The sequence below is a fragment of the Uranotaenia lowii genome, chromosome 1 (assembly GCF_029784155.1).
Source record: "Uranotaenia lowii strain MFRU-FL chromosome 1, ASM2978415v1, whole genome shotgun sequence".
NCBI lineage: Eukaryota > Metazoa > Arthropoda > Insecta > Diptera > Culicidae > Uranotaenia > Uranotaenia lowii.
In genome coordinates, this window is record NC_073691.1 from 89,525,064 (window position 1) to 89,546,569 (window position 21,506).

General features: G+C 36.2%; 1 protein-coding gene across 3 annotated transcripts in view; it reads left to right on the plus strand.

The window, feature by feature from the left end:
- Positions 1-21,506, plus strand: part of LOC129738936 (polymeric immunoglobulin receptor-like) — a 348,269-nt gene that overhangs the window by 95,807 nt on the left and 230,956 nt on the right. For all 3 annotated transcript variants that reach the window (XM_055730263.1, XM_055730262.1, XM_055730264.1), the window contains one exon: positions 20,106-20,129. The gene's annotated coding sequence lies outside the window, so the exon portion shown is untranslated. The remainder of the gene's footprint in view (positions 1-20,105; positions 20,130-21,506) is intronic.

The window sequence follows — 21,506 nt, forward strand, 5'->3', positions numbered from 1 at the left end:
GCTTTTTGGTATCATCAGGAGAGCTGTTTGTTTGCGAGCCTTGGAAAAATAGATATTTTAAGATTTTGAAATTAGATTTTTTACTCACAGAAAAAAAAAATTCCAATACAAACCAAAATGTGCCTATTTGATACTCAATTAATAGGCTTTCAAACGTAGAAAACAGTTTTCAAAAATTCAAACAATAGACTGAGTCATGGCCGTAGGAACGGGGGGGGTTTTGGGGGTTAAACCCCCCCCCATGAGGATCCAAAACAGCCAGCGAGAGATTCTACTCTAAATACAAAATTTTAAATTTAGAACGAACCAAATTATTATAATAGAGTAAGGTTAATCAACAGTAACAATATAGACTAAAAACTAATGCCAAAACCTCAAAACCCCATCCCAAGTCCAAGATTCTGCTACAATTTTTCCAAAATTTTCTCACTTTTTCATTGAAATGCAGGAATTTTGAATTAAATCAAATCCATTTCGGAGGTTCTGATTCCATAATTCTCATAACCAAAAGTGTATTTATCGCAAAGTGTTTCGAATTTTGGATTCTGTATTCAGTTCAGGATTGTTGATTTTCAATTCCAATAATCATAAGAAATTTGAAATGGAAAGCTGCTTCAAATTTGGTTTTACATATATCAAATTTGAATTATGATTTTCGAGATGATATGCATTTTCAATATTTTGATTATAGTTTTCCGAATATGAAAGAGGAGAAATTTTGTTTTATATTCAAATGAGAAACTCTTGAACATTGTTTTTACACAAAATTAAAAAAAATAAAGGTTCAAAATGGTAATCCAAAATTTAAAAATAAGATTCAGATCTTTGTAAATTCATATTTCAATTCTGATTCACAATGCAGATTAAAAATAAGTAATTTAGATAGTGAATTTAGATTAAACCTGAACTAAAGACTTTAATCAATAGATTCATAAATAACGGCTCTATAACTTGGAAATAACAGGTTTAGAATTCCAATTCAGGATGCAGATTCAAAATTCAGAAAAAGGTTTAGCTTGTAAATGAATTTTACAATCTATATAAATTGTTGAGCATTGCAAGAGATCATGAACATAACATATTGCGGACCAAACGAAATATATCGTTTTTTCACTTGCCAGCAGTGTGCAACAATTCGAGGTATAACTCGAATTGACTGAATTCAAATGATAAACTTTATTGGACAAAATTGAACAAAACGTTTGCCGTTAATTAAAAATGTTTAATTTGTCAAACTTAGTTCAGGAGTTTCTAAGATACTGAATGCCTAATATCGGTGTTTCTCGTCAAAGATTTCTCTGCGATCTTTAATTTGTTAAGATTGCTTGTCAATTCAATTTCCAGATTTCAATTTTTTATACAAAACTAGTTTGTGAACACAATTCAGCTGAAAATCACAAAAAAAGGTAGAATTTGAGTTTTTTGTTTTGTCCTCAAAACCCAAATTTTAAAGATTACTATTAAAGAAAAATCTTCACCTAAAAAATCTGCAAAATATTTTATATTTTTCCAGTGTGTTCTTCAACATTATTAACACATTAAGAACACCAAAATTTGTCATTTTATGTTTCAGAATCCAATGAACAAAATACTGTGATGTGTAACATTTTGTAGGATGAGGTTTCGTTATTAGATTTAAAACATTTAAATTATGTTAGCATACTGGTGGCAAGCGAAAAAACGAGATATCTTGTATGCAGTTTGCAATGTATTGCAGTTTTTTTAGGGCCAAATTTCATGCTAAAATTATTGAATTGGTTCTTGTTTGCATCAAGAAAATTTGATCAAAAAATCTAATGTTTTTTTTCGCTAACTTTTTTTTTTTTTTGAAAATTTGATTTATTTTCATCAAAGGTAAAAATCTTTGAATTTGAAAAATGGGTTGGAAGATTGGGCTTGTTTGATTTGAGTAAAGAATAAGTTTTTTTTTTTTCAGAAATGAAAGACTCTCCTAAAACAAGCTTATTTTATGGCGAAATCAACTGATCTACCAGACTCTTAAACGAATTCTAAACCATCGGTGAAAGCGAATTTAGCTCGCCTTTTAGGTTTAGGACCAATTTTCTAAAGTTACAATTATTACAGTTACAAGTTTTTAAAAATTAATAACCATATAGTTAAAAACTTTTTTCTTTTTATTTTTTTTTTTGTTTTCGTGCATTGTTGGGCAAAAAATCTAGATAAAAATCAGTTACCAAAACCCCCCCCATGAGTCGGTTCTTCCTACGGCCCTGGACTGAGTTATTGATGATAATGTGGAAAAGTTTATTGTTGGTCAAATTAACCCCGGTGATCAATGTTACCCCGTTTTACGGTACTGTTTTATTTTTTTTTCTGTTTTTCTGAAGGACGAACACGACTTTTCTGATTTTCACTGCGCCAAAACTTTGAAGAACTTAATTTCAACTTTCTTGAAAATGGTCTAGCAATAGAAGCACTTTCCACAAACACATACAATGTTAGAGTTTAAAAACACACATATGCCTTCTTCCATTTCGTTGGAATAATACTGAGGCAAGTAAAAGTGACAAAAATTATTTCCCACTTATTTGTGTGTCTTTTTCTCCATTTCCAGACATATGGTTGAGAAGCAGAGAAAAAAAACCCAAATCCCTAAATTCCCCAAAAGCAGCCACAAGGACACGATGCTTATCACCCCATGATTGTTATTGCCGTCGTAGGGAGTGCGATTGTGAAAGAAGACTCGTATTTTTCTCACTTTAACTTTCTCCCTACGATCCGAAGCATGGGCCCAGTACCTATACCTAATGGCATTAGAGTAATAATGAAATATTAACTCACTCTCAAATCTCCGGCTCGTCTCGCAGCTTCCGGAAAGATTGTCGGAATTTTTCAAACGGAAAGGAAAACAGTCCCACCCACCCACACTCTGTCCGGGAAAGGAGGAAGTAGGGCGGAAACTGACGTTTTTTACTTTGTTGCCTTTACCCAACTTAGTGGAAATTTCGGAAAAGCTGGGGATTTCTGAGGTCGGTCAAGGCATGGAATGGAGTGGAATGGGTGGCAAAACGAGAGGACATCGTCGTCTTTGTCGTCGTCGTCGACGTGTCGACTAGAATGACGAAAATGTCGGAAAGAATCACTCTGGAGAAATGTAGTGACGCCTAGCCTAGCCTAGCGAATGGGGAAAAGGCGTGAAAATTTAATAAGTGTCTCTTTTTGTGCACTTTTGAGAGGCACCGTCTAACGAAGTTTGAAGCGTCCGATGTGAGAGTTCGATGGCAAAGAGGAGCTTAGTTGCAGCTGGAACATTAGTTCATGGCTTTGAAAGTAGAATCAGTGGCGTGAATACTTTATGAGGGACACCTGATTGATTTCTAATGAAAGCGTCAGTTACTTCGGAACTACGATAGTGCACGTTAACTCTAAAATTATCAAGATATTTATAGAAATTTTCTTGCGTCTTAAGGCATCTGGAATAAATTGAATTGAAATATCACACAATGGAATCCAATTATTACAAAAAGTGTTTTTTCAAGTCATGTTTGGGAAGCCAGGAAAAGTTGCAGATATTTTGTTAAAAATTGTTCCCAACAAAATTCTAATAGTATATTGTATTGACCGGGATGCTTCACATCTGACGCCTAATTCCTGTTCGATTTTTTCGGTCTTTCGGAACCAAGAAAATTGTAGATCACCTTTGAATCTTTTCTCTGAACATACCTGTAGAACATTTCAGCATTGAAAGTAAAAATTCTTGATTTTATTGATTTTTTCGATTTAAAGGTTTTGTACAATGATATAGTATGCCATTTTGTAGCATACAAGCTTTCGTTCAATGTATTCCAATTTATTTGTTTTTCGCATTATTTTCTATAACATTTGTATAGAAATCAGTTTGTTTGGTAATTTGTTTCTTCCATCGTTACTTTGGAAAATTCATGCGCATTCGCATTCGCATAAACAGTCGCCTAAAATTTCGGTTGGCGCTACTCGTCAACTCTCCGTTTTATGAAATAACAGTCTATTGAATTGCACCACCTTCTTTTCTAGAAGATGTTACACTTCCTGACTTGTAATTTCAAAAGAAGCAAAGTCTTCCAATTCGTTGCCTTAGACTGTAGAATCTCTTAAATTGAAAAACTTGCTCCCACAGAATGTTGAAGGTGCCCTGGCCGAACCCTGCGGACTGTGTAGGAGGAGGGAAGGGTATATTTGTCGCTTTAAGTGACTCACGTTTACTTAAACGGTAGATGCAGAGATCTCTACGATCCACCCATAAACGTGGGGAAGTTTAAGAAAGGTAAAGTTGGGGAAGGCAAACCCTGGGAGATTCTAGGCCAGCATTACGGGTGATAAATTTGTCCTACACCTCCTATGCTCCTAAAGTTTCCTACAGAAACTCCTAGCTTCGATACAAAAAAATTGAAAAATTAAAAATGGTGAAACTTTAAAAAACATAGATATATGAAAAATGAAGACTTTTTTAAACAAAATTAAAAAAAGGACTCATTTCTGATTGATCCTCCTATACTTTTAAGGTTTCCTGACAGTGATTCAGTGAGTTGACTGACAGTGAGGCCTATTGACAACAATTTCGAGAATTGAATATAAATTAGTGTTAAATTTTGTGAAACGAATCAGTATTTAAATTAATAAAAAGTAAGAAAAGATTCATGAGACCTTCGAGAAAAAAACGAAAAATAGCTACCTGCATTGATATCTTTTATCATTTTCTAACTATTCCCTGATATACTTAAAAATTTTCGAACTATAAGTATTATTTTTCTCATACATATTTATTACGAATCGGATTCTTCAAAATGTACTTCATTTCTAACTAGCCTCAATTATATCATTTATTCTTACTCATCAGTAAAAAATAACATATTTTACAATCTCAAAAAAAAAAAAAAAAGATTAGACAAAAAGATGAATAAAATAAGTTTTCCAAAAAAAATCTTTGATGTTCCAATAATAATTTTACCGTTTTGAAAAGAATATTTAACATAGAAGAAAAAATGCAACAAATATCGAGGCAAACTTTCCAGTCAATAAAAACCTTTTCATTTTGTAAAACCAAAAAAATAAGTTGAATTCTAACTAAGAAAATATTCACGTCCTATCAACAAAGGAATTCTTTTCAATAGTTAAGATGTGAAAGTAGATTTTGAATACTTAGCTTGGGGGCAACTTTACGCCTCTTGATTAGCTCACTCGCAATTGCTAACCGCCTGTCGGATTGGCCGTCGTTGACACTTCTAGCTTATGACCGTTGCCTGTCTTGTAAATCCTTCCACACACATCGCCCAAACAACCAAAAGTCACATATTTACTTGAATGAAGGCATTGAACTTACATATTGGCTGACAAAGTGAATCAACTGTCCAATTCCCTTTAGTGAACTTTATGTACTCATTAATGAATTTGAAAGTTGCGAAAGTGATTCATATGAACGTTGTATGTGACTTGTTTTGCCCAATTCCCTTTCGTGAATTTTAAGTACTCATTAAAGAACTTGAAAGTTGCAAAAGTGATCTATACGTACGTTATACGGGACTTAAATCACATAAAGGCACAAAAGTGCTCAAACCGGGATTTTGTAAGTAATTACAAAGAGAACAAAAGTGCTCAAAACGGGATTCGATAAGTCACAAAAAGTGCATTTATGTTCTTTCAAAATCAAATCACCACTTTGAGTTTAAGTTTCAGTTAGAACAACATGTAGGCATGGTCTTGTGGTAGCGTGTTCGATTCTCACCACGAAGGTCGGGGTTCGATCCCCAAGCCGGGCACGTTATTGTCAATAAGAAATTTAGTAATAGAATGACCATTCTGATGCGATATATGTAGGAAATGTGAGAAAGCAGCAATTGAGCAATTTGTCGAGTTTGGAATCCGGCGCGTGGCATCATGGCGGCACCGGTATAGGACACAGTAAATAATCAAGAGAAAGTGATATGAACCGAAGCCGGTTCAGTTGAGATAGAGAGAGATTTTTTTGCTCATTTCGCGAATTTTTGGAAGCTGAATTAAGAGGCCGTTGAAAGCTGAATAGAAGATCATTAAGACTTGTTTTGGAACTTGAAAGTATCAATAAGAACTTAAATTTTGAGCGGCATAGAACGTACTTCATATCAATGATGGGGCTGAATAAGCGTTTTTGTACCTTTTTTATGGGACTTTTGGTTGCTTGGGCGGTTGCTCCACTTCAGTCCCATTATCGGCATAATAACGATGAAAAGCACTTTATTTCTATCAGTTTCTGTTTCTTATCAAATTCACTCATCGTTACTTTGAAAAATTCAGTCGAAAATGGTGCTTTATAATTTCAGACAATTGAAATAAGACTCCGGCGAATAAATTATTCTGTAGAACTCTTTACAATACAATACATTCTTTATGCATTTGGTTCAACGTGCTCCAAGAACATGTAACCAAGGCTGATAAATTTCAGTCAATTTCGTTCGAACCGACCAACGTCTAGTAGTCAATGTGATCGAAAGAATATCAATGTCGTCTACCAGTTGAATGACCAAGTTACAATGTCAGTCATTTAGCAATGTCAATATTGAATGACATTTTTGCGCTCCACTCGCATCACACATACGGTCGTCTTTCTATTTCATTTTCTGGTTGTGTTGGTAGCGATGTTACGTTATAAGTTGAGAAACAGTTGAAAAAATGTAGTTGTTGGCTGTAAAAAGGAAAAAGTCATAGTCAGCACGATGTCGTTCATTCAACTTGGTCATGACATTGTAAGCGTATGTCGCTGACCAAAAATCAGTATCGCATGACATAGACATGTAAAGCAGTATCAAAGTCGGCTGACATTGGCTGTCTGACACTGATAATTTGCAGCTATGCATGTAACCCTTTCCTTCCCACGAGGTTTTTCACAAATAGAAATTGAAATAGAAATAGAAATATTGATTTACAACTATAATTCATGAACGGAAGATGCAAAATTTTAGGCTACTTCAATGATCCATTCAAAAATTTGAGTTTAGAGGTGGATCATAAATGCTCCATTGGGAAGATAACAACTCATGGGGTGCAAAACCCTAAAACTGAAAATCCTACTCCCAGTCATTGAGGAAAACAATACTTTGCATTACATCTTTGACGAAATTGCCAAATTAGGCCTAAACCAGGTTAATCACGTAAAAAATAAAGAAAACTGTTATTTAGATTTTCTTTTGACGAATATTCTTGAAGATTTCTGCGTGACAGAATCGTTGGATCCACTGTGGAAAAATGAAAAGTTTCATACAGCGATTGAATTTTCTCTTTTTATACATAAATACAATAGACCCAATGACTGCGAGATGAAGAAGTTCTCGAAAACAAACATGCAAACTATGCAAAAATAAAAAATAAACTTACCTGTGTAAATTGGCAACACATTTTTAGAGATGAAGGAAATGTCGAATCATCATATTCTGAACAAAATCATTTCAGAAGACATTCCATTAAAGAAAAAACGACGCCATAGAAATACTAAACATCCAATTTGGTTTAATAAACATATAGAAAACTTAAAAAATCGCAAACAGAAAGCACATAAAACGTACCGAAAGTACAAAAGCAGTGAAAACCTAGCAAATTATTTGAAAATATGCGATCAACTGAACTTAGCTATCAATAATGCATTTGAAGAGTTCAATGCAAAAACCGAGCTTGAAATTAAGTCCTGCCCAAAAAACTTCTTTAATTACGTTAAAACAACACTTAAATCAGACAATTTTCCATCAATAATGCAACTTGATGAACATGTTGGTGATAACTCAGAAGAAATCTGCAATCTTTTTGCTAATTTTTTCCAAGAAATCTATACCACTTATTCGGAAGAAAATCGCGACCGTGATTATTTTGCATTTTATCCAGAATATCCTAGTTATATTGGAGTCAATTACTTTCATGAACAGGATATCTTGAAGTGTTTGAAAAATTTAGATCCCTCAAAGGGACCTGGACTAGACGGAATACCTCCAGTATTTATAAAGAACCTTGCCAATGAACTTACATACCCTTTGTTTCAGCTATTTAATATGTCACTAGAAACAGGAATTTTTCCCAAAGTATGGAAAAGTTCATTTCTGGTTCCTATTTTTAAATCTGGGCGGAAAGCTAATGTACGTAATTATCGTGGAATTGCTATCATCTCTTGCATTTATTATTATTAGAATAAAATCAACGGATCATATGTAGATCCTAATGATAACTAGATAATTACAATACAAGATAAAAAATTAACACAGGTCTATACAGTTCTTGAAGCAGTTAAAATTTTTGTCCGGAACACGTTTCCCAACCTTTTGGAGGCAATTGTGAATGAAAAGTGTTTCCTTCTGATCAAAAACCGAATAACAGCCAAACAGCATGAATTTTTCAAAGGTCGATAACCTTCTACAAATTTACTCGAATTTGTAGATTAGATATTCTTTAAATGCAATGGATAATGGGAATCACGCTGAGGCTTTGTATACAGATTTTAGCAAAGCTTTTGATCGTATAGATATACCGATGCTTCTTTATAAGCTGCAAAAAGTTGGAGTTGATTTGGGACTTCTGAAATAGCTTGAATCATATTTAACAAATAGACAGCAAATAATTAAATTTAATGGAAAGAAGTCAAATCCCATTCAAGTCACTTCAGGTGTTCCACAAGGCTCACATTTAGGACCACTTCTTTTTATCTTGTGCGTTAACGACATTACCTTCATCCTTAAAAATCTTAAAATACTCTCCAGCTTGCGCTATCAGGCAAGTACGATATCGTCGACTGTTCTTCTCCGCGTGATGAAATCTGCCTTTTCAGCGATCTTCGTCCCGGTACTGCATCTGAATCGGACTACTCTATCAGGATTTTCTACCAGAACACGGGTGGCGTCAATACCTGCTTGATCGATTATCTGCTTGCTACTTCGTGCTGCTGCTACGATATCATTGCCTTTACCGAAACATGGCTTAATGACCGTACCCTCTCCAGTCAGATTGTTGGCCCAGATTATACAGTGTTTCGTTGCGACCGTAGCCCCCTCAACAGCAAAAAATCTACTGGTGGTGGAGTGTTACTTGCCGTTAGATCTAAACTCCCGGCTGTGCTTATCGAAGACGTTTCCTGGGACGATCTGGAGATTCTTTGGACCCGCATTGATCTCGGTAATCGGAAACTCTATCTATGCGTAGTGTACGTGCCTCCTGATCGTTCTGGCGACCTGGTTTTAGCAGAGTCCTTTTCGCATTGCCTGTCTAAAGTCAGCTCCTTTTGCTCTCCTGAGGATGACATACTTATCATTGGCGACTTCAACATGCCCGTTCTAAAATGGTGCTCCTCTCGAAGTGGCTTTCTGTTTCCAGATCCTGTGCGCTCTTCGATCTCGGCATCTTCCAGCATATACTTAGACGCCCTGAGTACAGCGACTCTTCGTCAGATAAATAATATCGAGAATGAAAACGGACGTATGCTCGACCTCTGTTTCGTTAACGAAGGTTTCTGGATTCCGAAGATTGACTTAGCTCCCGCTCCCCTTGTCAAAGCTGTTCCACATCACCCAGCCTTAGTGGTCTCTTTCGCTGCTGCAAGGAGATATGCTCCAGTAAAGAAAACGGCAACCTTCTATCAAGATTTCAAGAACGTGGATTTCGAAACTATATCTCTCGTTCTTGAGTCCATCGAATGGGAAGTTGAGCTCGATCCTTCTGATCCAAATGCAGCTGCTGAGACTTTTTCGAACATTCTCAACTACGTTATTGATCGCCATGTTCCGAAACGTAGGGTGGCTACTGATCTACGGGCTCCCTGGGTCACTAAAGAACTGCGGCGACTGAAGACGGCCAAGAAACGTGCATTCCGAAACTACAACAAGCACAAATCCCCTTACACTAAGGGAGAATACCGCAAACTAAACTCTGCTTATAAAAAAGTCAGTAAGCGTAGCTACTTGAATTATCTAAATCGGTTACAAAGGAATTTCAAGATCAGTCCGAAATCTTTTTGGAAGCACGTAAAAAATCAACGGAAAGAACCAGGGCTTCCGTCCTACATGTTCCTCGACAGCGACACAGCGAACTCTGATCCAGAAATTTGTGAACTTTTTGCCGAGAAATTTTCTAGTATTTTCACAACTGGGGGAATTTCCTTGGAGCAACTGGCCAGAGCTGTACTGAATATATCACCCCTAGGGTCATCTTTGAATGGTATTCTGGTCGACGATGCAGCCATCCTAAAAGCGACAGCTAAGCTAAAAAATTCATCTTCTACGGGCCCGGACGGTATACCAGCTACCTTTCTGAAGCGTTTTATGCCATCTTTGCTGACACCTATAAGGCATATCTTTCAATCATCGCTGGACGGTGGAATCTTTCCTTCATTGTGGAAAGAAGCTCACATGTTTCCTGTCCACAAAAAGGGAGATAAGAGAGACGTGAGCAACTATCGTGGAATCTCCGCTCTATGCGCGATCGCCAAATTGTTTGAACTAGTTGTTTTGGATCCCATTTTCTCATTTTGCAAGCATCACTTCTCCAACGATCAGCACGGGTTCATGCCTAAAAGATCCACGACTACAAACCTACTGAGCTTTACATCGTTCGTGCAGGACAGCTTTGCCAAGAAAAGTCAAACAGACGCCATTTACACAGATCTCTCTGCTGCGTTCGATAAGGTGAACCATGAAATTGCAATCGCAAAACTCGAACGTTTAGGCTTCTGTGGTTCACTACTGGATTGGTTCCGGAGTTACTTAATGGGACGAAAGTTATCCGTTCGTACTGGTGAATCCTTTTCCAGGCAGTTCGTTGCTTCTTCAGGAGTGCCTCAAGGAAGTCATTTGGGACCGATCATTTTCGTGATCTATTTTAATGATGTACTCTCGCTCCTCGGTGGCACAAAGCTCGCTTATGCCGATGACCTGAAACTTTTTCACACTATAAACGGCCAAGACGACATCAACTTCCTCCAACAGCTATTCACCGCTTTTGCTCACTGGTGCGATATCAACTGCTTGCCCTTGAACCGCAGTAAATGCTCGGTAATATCGTTTACCCGTAAGCGGCATCCTCTTCATGCAGAGTACATCCTCGGAGACCAAACCATCATCCGGGTGGACCATATCAACGATCTGGGCGTTATTCTCGACCGAAGGCTGGAGTTCAAGATTCATACGAACTATGTTGTCGACAAAGCTTCTCGAAGCCTTGGATTCTTGTTTCGTATGGCCAAAGATTTCAAAGACGTATACTGCCTGAAAAGTCTTTATTGTTGCATAGTTCGTTCTATTCTCGAGTACGCTTCAGCTGTTTGGTGCCCTTTCTACCAAAACGGAGCTGAAAGAATCGAGGCTATCCAGCGGCGTTTCTTGCGGTACGCTCTACGACACTTAAACTGGCAGGATCCGTTTCGTTTACCAAGCTATGAAAGCCGCTGCCGTCTCATAGGCTTAGATACGCTTCAAGCACGCCGAAATGCTACACGTGCTCTAGTTGTAGCGGACCTTCTAACATCTAGAATCGACTGCCCCGAACTGCTGGAGGCCATACCTCTCAGCGTACGACCCCGAGGATTACGAAACCAGAACCTGCAGCTCTACGTTCCGATTCGCCTGAACAATTACGGGGCTAACAGCGCTTTCATCGGCATTCTAAAAACTTTTAATCGGTTTTCCGAACATTTCGACTTCGACGTCTCAAGGAACGTATTCCGAAGAAAAATTTTAAGTGTATGAAGTATTGTGTAGTTTTATGTTGATATTAATTTTAATTTGTTAGTTCGTAATCATTAGGATCAACATGTGATCCGTTGATGTTTTATACAATAAACAATATACGCCGATGACATGAAGCTATATTTAGAAATAAAAAACCATGAAGATATGAATTTGTTCCAGAATGAAATAGACATTTTCTACACCTGGTGTAAGAAAAGTTTACTCGAATTAAATGTTAAAAAATGTAACTTAATATCATTTAGCCGAAAACTTTCATCTCCAAATATTGTAATTACACTAGGAAACCAGGGTGTAGAAAGATGTAAGAAAGTGAGAGATTTAGGAATTATACTGGATTCCAAACTTACTTTTATTGACCACTAGAACACTATTATACATAAGGCGAATAGCATGTTAGGGTTTATAAAGCGTTTCTGCTATAACTTCAAAGACCCGTATACCATCAAAACTCTATATGTTGCCTATGTGAGGTCCGTTCTGGAATATTATAGCATTGTGTGGTCTCCTCGCCCAGGTATTCATGAAGAAAGAATAGAATCAGTACAAAAACAATTTCTGTTATATGCTCTTCGTAAGCTAGGTTGGGCATCACACCGTCTTCCATCATATGAGGCTCGCTGCATGTTAATCGACATCCAACCAAACACTAAGAAAACGGCGAGAGTATGCAATGGTTTCTTTTGTAAACGATATTGTTTCGTAGAGGGTTGATACAGCAGAACTACTTTCCAAATGAAATTTTTACGCGCCAACAAGACGACTTCGAAACCATAATATATTTGCTCTCAATCACCATCGCACAGAATACGCAAAAACTGGACCAATCAACAGCATGATAAACTATTATAATCAACACTGTGAAGCCTTTGACTTTACAACATCTCGGCATAAACTCAAAGAGAATTTTAAGTCATTGACATAATTGACTCACAATCATAATTATTTTTATATTTTTGTATAGTTTTAAGTAAAACCAACAATGTATGTGTCTACTAATGATTGACGAAATAAATAAATAAAAAAAATAAAAAAAAATAAAAAACAAGACATAATTGCAAAAAACATGAAATTTTATCCCCCCATTGACCACAAAACTAAAACGACCCTATTACGTATCCAACTTTTGTGCAGCTTTTGATCTGTCGAGCTAAACCTAGTGAATCGATTTTCTGTAAATTTTTTGCAATGTTTTTTCACTCATATCTACACATTTGGTGAGAAAATGGTGTTGATTCAAAGCGCTAAATTCAGATGCGAGCTGGGCAAAGTTTTAGATCACTTTTGTTACCATGGGAAGGAAAGGGTTAACTGAATCAGAATCTTACTGTAATGCTAAAAGCTTTAAAAGACGTATTTGATTTTCTATTCATCACAGAATTCTAATTGAGACTAAAGTTTGATTATTTCCAGTCTAACTCAGATTCATTTCATTTCAACTTTTTGAAATGATTCATTTCAACTTTTTTCAATTTGTCGAACACAGTCGATACAGTTTCACAAAGCTAAGTTTTATCACAGAAATTTCTATGTGAAATAAGTGGCAACAAATGAAAAAAATTGTACCCATACAAAGTGTAGAAAATTTGCTTTGCGTTGGTGCATAACTCTTTGAAAAATCAGTCTGGAGTGAATCCAAAACTTGATGTTAAATTTCAACACTTTTGGATCAAGTTGGATCAATCAATAGCAACACAACGTGTACAGAATACAAGCGGCCCACGGGCCGACAAGCACCGTCAGAATGTCGATGACCTGCTTGTGTGTCTATTGCCGCAAGGCCATCAAAAGAGATAGCCAAAAAGTGATGTGCTTTGGGACGTTTGCAGGAGATTTCAACATAAACTGGAAAGATCCTAGAGACTCTAACAAATTGAAGCTGATAACAGATTCGTTTGATCTTAATCAGAAAGTTGATCTGTATACACGCATAACACGTACTAGTCAAACACAAATAGACTTGATATTCTCGAACTGTGATATAAATGTCAGTGCCGTCAATGATTTTAAAATATCTGACCATGAAACTTTATGTTTTTCAATGTTAGAAAACGAAGTCCAGGAACATATCACAAAAGTTAAATGTTGGAAAAATTACAGTCAAGAGAGGTTGATAAATTTATTGAATGATAGTTTATGTGAAGTCGACGGTTTGAATGACGTACACCAAAAGGCAGAGTGTCTTATAAATGTTTTAAAAACATGTATGAACAAGCTAGTATGTTTAAAATCTGTGAAATTGAAAGAGTCCTCGAAATGGTTTGATGCGGAACTAGTTGAATTGAAAAGGCGCAGAGACAAAGCGTATAAAAGGTTCAAAGTTGTAAACGTCGAACAAACATGGTCGAAATACAAAATGCTAAGGAATGAGTATTCATTTGCCTTACGTAGAAAAAAACGAAACTTCATTCAACGCCAAATTGAAGAAAATAAAAATGACTCCAAAGCCCTCTGGAAAGTTCTAAAACGATTGATCAAGCCCAGAACTTCTGCTTCCCGGTCAATATCATTTGGTGAATCAGAAATTCATTGCGAAACGGAAATTGCCAACAAGTTTAATGATTACTTCGTGACCAGTGTGGAAGAAATAAGCAGTGCCATCAAAGAGGAACCAGAACCAGTTGAATTAACAGGCAAATACACTGCCTTAAAAATGAGCTACTTTTCCCTCATAACTTTGGATGAGTTGAAAACCATTGTATGGTCATTGGGATCATCCTCCGGGGCAGATGAAATAAGTTCCAGAATACTGAAGGACTCTTTTGACGCCATAGGACATAATTTATTGGCAATCATTAACGAATCTTTACGTATTGGCACGGTTCCAACTTCGTGGAAAGAGTCTATTGTGGTCCCGATTGCAAAGGTTTCTGGTACCTGTAAAGCAGATGAGTTTCGACCGATAAACATGTTGCCGTTGTATGAAAAAGTGTTGGAGATGATTGTCAAGGAGCAATTAATTAAATACATCACGGCCAACAAACTACTGATACCAGAGCAAAGTGGTTATAGGAGAAATCATTCGTGTGAAACTGCACTCAATTTGATTCTAGTGAAATGGAAACAAATTATCGATACTAGACAAAAAGTAATCGCAGTGTTTCTGGACCTGAAACGAGCGTTTGAAACTATTTCTCGATCTAAATTAATAGTCACGTTGGAGAAATACGGCATCAGCGGTCCTGTGTTAGAATGGTTCAAATCATACTTGAATTCACGAAGCCAAAAAACTAAATTCGAATCTGTGATATCCTCTGCCAAAGAAACCAAAGTCGGTGTGTCCCAAGGTAGCGTTTTAGGACCTATTCTTTTCATTTTATACATTAACGACTTGAAGAGAATGCTAAAATACTGTGATATAAACCTTTTCGCTGATGACACTGTGATATTTATAAACTGTGATGATGATAGTGCTGCTACAGAAAAACTGAACTGTGATCTTTTAAGTTTAAGTAAATGGTTAAACTTTAAGAAACTTAAGTTAAATGTGTCAAAGACTAAATGTATGATTGTGTCTAATAGTATTGTCAACTGTGATTCGTTTGATGTCCAGATAGACGGCACACGCTTAGAATTGGTCAGTGAAATGAAATACCTTGGTGTGATATTAGACGCAAAATTGAATTTCGACAAACACATCGACTTCACAGTAAAAAAAGTAGCTCAAAAATATGGAATCCTCTGCCGCCTCCGGAAGGACCTGTCGCAATGGAGTTTGATTTATTTATACAAAGCACTAATATCGCCACATTTTGAGTTTTGTCCTTCAATTATATGTTTCGCCAATGAAAAACAAATGACTAGGCTACAAAGGCTTCAAAATAAAGTCATGAGATTGATTCTGCGCTGCAATAGAAGAACTCCAGTTCGCATAATGTTGGATGCATTACAATGGCTCTCGGTTCGTCAACGCGTCACATTCCTCACCATGCTCCTTATATTTAAAATTACCAAAGGCATCGCTCCCGAGTATCTCCAACAATGGATAGTAAGAGGTACAGATCTGCACCGCTATGAAACCCGCTTCTCGAATGAAATTAGATCAGCCGCATTCCTCCTGTCTTCGTCACAAAATTCTTTATTTTACCGTGGTGTGAAAATGTTTAATACTCTACCAAGTGAAATAAAAAATGAACAAGTCCTGGCTAGATTTAAGAATAAGTGTTTGACGTTTGTGAAAACTAGCATTAGTTTATAAGTACGTGTTTTAAATGTGTGTAATATAGTTACCTGGTGATGATGATCAACTGAACATACGTCTCTGGGCCGCATATGACACATTATTCAAAAGCAACGCGATTCGGGGCGCGGTAAAACCCTTTCTTGGACTCATATGTGCGTGGGCGGGATGTATCCCAAAATAACCCTTTTCCCAGATGGTCCCTGTTCCAAAGTTGAAATAAAGACAGTAGTAGCACGAACAGTAAATATAAAAAGGATGGACGTACATGGGCAAAACAAAAGTGAATAAAGCAATTCAAAGTGGACAATAAAATGAACATTGGCTAAAGACTATCAAATATCTCAAAAGATAACTAGCCCAAGTCCCATGTACGGGGGAGTGGAGGTGGGCCATCATCATCATCATCATCATCATCATCATCATCATCATCATCATCATTTGTAAAATTTTTCCAAGAAAAAAAAGCGGAACATTTTGGGGAAAAGGCGGGACAGCAGGACATTCAACAAAAAAGCGGGACATGTGCCGCTTTTGCGGGACGGACGGCAACCCTACTCTATATTAGGGTTACCATACGTACTCTTTTATGAATACATGTACTCTTTTTCAGTCGAGAAATGGGCGTACTCTTCTTTCTGTAATATTTTACCAAATGTACTCTTTTTTCGTTGAAAGACATTTGATCTGAAAAACCTACGTACTTCTTCCATTTTATGAGGTTATTTCACATCTTATGCTAAAACTAAGAAAGGAATACTACTTACAACAAATTACTTTAACATTTTGTATTCATTAATACGCATTTTTAGACCTAATAAAGTCGATAAGCGCTTTTGAGTATGCAAACAGTTGCGCACCAATCTCAATTCTTTTAAGGTTTTATTTTTGACATCTTACCAGTGTTATGGCATTCGTGTCTAATCTCAAATAATGATTGCAAATTAAATTTACGCGTCAATAAAAAAAGCTCTATTTGAAATGGATTGTTTTATTTTTTTTTTTGCGGTTTGTTAGCATGACATCTAAATACTACTATCACTTCGAATAATTCAACTTTTGCCTTACCTCAACAAATTGACAGAATTTGATTGAACGAAAATATCCCGGTTTCCAATTACAGTAGAACCCCGCTTATTCGAGGTAGTAGGGACTTCCTCAGATAATTTGAAAAATGTACCTACATCCATTTCCTTCTGTTTTGCATACCATCCAGGAGCAAAGCTCGATAATTAAATGGATCTTGAAACAACCTGACGGCTGGGAGCTCAGAAAACCCGAGTTATACCGTTTCTCATGACTTTTTGGGTAAATGCTCTCAATGTACTCTTTTTGGTGTTGCGGGATCTGGTAACCCTACTCTATATCAATGACTGCAGCTATGCAACCAAACCTAAATCAGCCACGATGGAGGTTATAGAATCATAATTGGCTACAACAAAAACCCCTCAAAAACAGTTCTCAGCTTGAAGGGCAAGTTCGGCGTATTGACGAACTGTGATTTTTTCACAAACTTGAATTGTGAATATCGAACTTAGGTTTAGGTGTAAATTAAATTATTATTTTTGTATGTTTTGCCGGATTTTTCCTATAAATTTAACAAGTTTTTGTTATTTTTTGAATAAGAACAAACTGGTTCACTTAAAAAGTTATATAAAAGTTCCAGAACCAAAAATCCGGAGTAATTCATGAAAAAAAGCGCAATATGGCTAAGGACGCAAAATGATACTGCGCGAAAAAATACCAAACGCGAAAGGGCACCCTGCGGAGAGGCAACATGCGAAATGGGAAAACGCCAATGCACATTCAACCATGCAAGGTTTACCATAAATTGTTTGAGTTAATATTTTAAATGACATTCGTTTTGGTTTGACAAAACCTGAAAATTATGAAAATCAAATACTCAATTCCATAATTCCATTTGATGTTGAACTTTCAACAGCACACAATTAAAAATTTTATAAATTGTCATTAATTAAGTGGTGTTTGAATTTTTCCTCTTGCTCTCTTGAATACAAAAAAACACTTTCGCGAGGCAACAAATCAGTACAGTGATTAATGAAGTACCTAATATGTCTTTTGATGAAATAAAAATTTAAATTAACAAAAATGGACAAGAAAAATAACATTTGAAGATAAGAATCCTTGCAGTTGACATTACGGGTTTTTTAAAGAAATATTCACATTTCCTTATATCATACTCTGATAAAGAATAATTGTTGATAAAGTTTTAAAAAGAGTTCTATAGGGAGAATGGGGATGTTTGATCCTCTTCTCTTATTTTCAACATTTCTTCTTGGGGAAATTTAGCAACTCGCCATCTTTTGCATTTTCTGATCATGTAATCACAAGTTTATATGCTCCAAAAGTTGGAACGATACATGAACTCGTAGATAAACTAGAAGCATTTTAGTGAGACTTAAAAAAATATGATATTTTTTTAAGCTACAGGAGATTTGATCCTTTACTAAAGGAGACTTGATCCTTAACTCAGGGTGCCCTGACCCTAGGCATTCATCTACTAAAATCCGAAGATAAAAGGTCCGTTGACTATTTTTTCCCATATCAGTTCCCAATTTACAGTTTGTGAGAAGGTATCAGACAAAAAGAATTCTAAAAGTTTGTATTCTAACCTAAAATCATTGCATAGTTTAAGGCGCAATTTTCTAGTTTCAGATAAATACAGTATTTTTAGTTCTTTTTAACAGATAATTACTGGATAAACATTAGTTATTGAACAGATATTAGTGATTTCATGATAACCATTGATCAGGATCCAGTCAGAAGAAAAATACATCATTTTGGGCTCTAGGGATAAATTATAAAAAAAGATCTTCGAATCAAAATTTGTTAAATTTCAAAAAAAAAAAAGTTCAAATTTTCCAAAGAAAGTTCAATAACTCGAAAAATCATTTTCATTTTTCTCAAGAAAAAACAATCGAGGATGCTTAAAACTCTTGGACTTAACAGCCAGAACGTTATATTTTTAGATAAAAAAACACATCGACCAAAGATTTCAAAAGTTCATATCCAGTTTTCTCATCATTTAGCTGTTTTATAGGGTTAGGGAAGTGATGATTGTTTTAATGTTTAAAATGAAATAAGCTTTAATTGAAAAAACGAGAATTGTTTTATGACTTATCCATTGCGATTAGTTCAGGAGATTCAACTGGGTATTCTACACGCAGCTTCCAATCGATTCCTCGTTCCACCAGCTACATGTTTCCGATTGCCGGTACCACCAGAACTACGAGTGGTGTGGGATCTGTGATCGGCAAATACCGGAAGAGCTCTCGAACGAGTAAGCCAAAGAATCAAAACCCGAAAAGTGGTACCTACCGAATGTGTTATTGTTGTATGTATATGGTCGAATGCCGTCGACAGCAATTGTCGCCAGATTGCTCCTGTTTGCCGAGTGATGAAGCGGATTGGATGGCGGAAACATAGGGGGAACAGTGTGGTTGTTGGGTGTTGTTATCCGCTCCGGGACATTTCCAAACATCCGGTGCAATGCCCGGATGCATGCATGCTCCAAATCCCAAAACCGAAGAGAGGTGGGGTGTGGAGGTGGAGTTTGGGTTTTCAGCCGGAATGATTCCCTTGAAATAAAACAGCACCAGAGCGTGTCAATGGCAGTTGGTCGACATCAGTGCTGAATAGGATGTGCCACTTCGCGTGTATGTGTGCACTGCACAGTGTGTTTGGAAGTGTGGGACGTTTGTGTGGTGATAATAATTGACGACACAATAACAGTGCATTTACACTTTATTAAAACAAAACAACATAATTGTGGAAATAGGTGATATCCGGATGCGGCATTTCTGAAGGCACCTATTAGCGTTTTACTCGTTCGAAAAGAATGAAAACATATGTGCAGAGAGCAAATTTTTTCGGTGTTCCTTTTTCATGTTTGGCAATGCTCTCTTCACGGGATACGAACACAAATTCACCCGGCAGGATCACGACGACCCGGAAACACGGGGATCTGTTTTCGATGTTTGGATTGAAACGGTTATTGCATGCACATCTGACTGTGATTATGTGCCACATGCATTGGCGTGGCTAGTGAGCAGTTCCTATCAATGATTATTGAACCTTCTGATAGAGTTATAGAAATTTTTATAACACATTTCTTCAATCACCTATGATTTTTTTTTCTTAGCTTAACACATATTACCTTATTTGAGTTTAAAGGAAAAATTAACTAAATGTATATTTTCATTGCTTTTTTACAGATTTCGAAACCGGTACCGATAAAAGTAAGTAAATCAAACTTGCTCCGAAAGAGAGAAAAATAAATTCTGAATTTATGCTGCATTCGAATATTAAAAACACCTACAACTTTCTATTGGTTTGATTACTGAATAGCAACACTGTTGATAAAATAATATTTTGCGGACAAGCACCATTTTTTTAGTTTACTGATTTTTAAATCCAGTTTCCATCTGGGTTTAGCTGCAAACAACTGCAATCCAAAGTGACGCTTCATAAATCTCGCTGGAATATTAGACTGAGTAGACTTTGAGTCATTTTTTAATTTCTCAAACCTTGGAGTCTAAAACGCTTTGTTTTGACTTAAAACTCATTCATGATTTTTTGCAGAATTTTTAAGTAACGTTAACATGAGTAAATTTGGACTTTTAGGTTTGTATGGAAAAATTGAATATATCTGTTGTACTGAAAAATCAAGATCATTTTTGTTTCTTCTGTGGAACCGAGCCTGGTGATGATTTTTGTGCAAATTCATAAATTCTCCAAAGGAAATTTTGCTCTGAACAACTTTGTATAAGGCCGTAGCCTCGTATCTTAGAAGGCAAAAAAGTTATTAACTGTTATGGGTTATGTCTTTTGGCATTGAAAAATAAAAAAAATCAATTGACATCACTGCTGGCCTCGCAAATTATAACATGAAAAGTAGTCATGCAATACCTTGCTAGCCACCCAACTTATGAAAACGTTACTTAAAATTTTCCAGAAATTCATGGATGAGTTTTGAACAAAAACGAAGCTTTTAAGGCCCCAGGGTTCGAGAATTTTTAAAATGACCTCAAATCGACTAAGTCTACTGGAATATGATTGCTTCGCTTAACACGGTTTTCGACATTGAATTTTAATCTATCCAAAAATATGTTCTCATGATTTCAGCTTTGAATGTTTTTTATATTTTTTTTCACTGAGCACACCAGACAAACAGACAGGACATTTTTTTTTCATTCTTCTCAAAACACAGAAGAAAAATATATCTTTTTACACTCTAGGGATCACTTATACCCATAACATACCTTTGGATAAATTTTCTTAATAAAAGGAAGTTTACTATTACTTAGAAAACATGGCATTTAGAAGTTATAATAATCTGCTCTAACGATTGACATATTGGAATAAATTTTTTTATTTTATTTAATATTTTCAAGCAAGGTTGTGAAATCTCATGAGATTGAGATATTTTTGAGTGAGATTTTCCCTTTTTGAGTCTTAGTGCCATGTTAGGTAATCTCATCGTAAGCATCACAAACGATTCTTGTCTCGAATTTCGAAGCCTTCTCAGCCTGAGAGTCACAAGCAGAAAAACTACTATTTTGAGGGCAGAGATGCCATGAAATAATATTTGTGCAAACTCTTGAATAATGAAACAA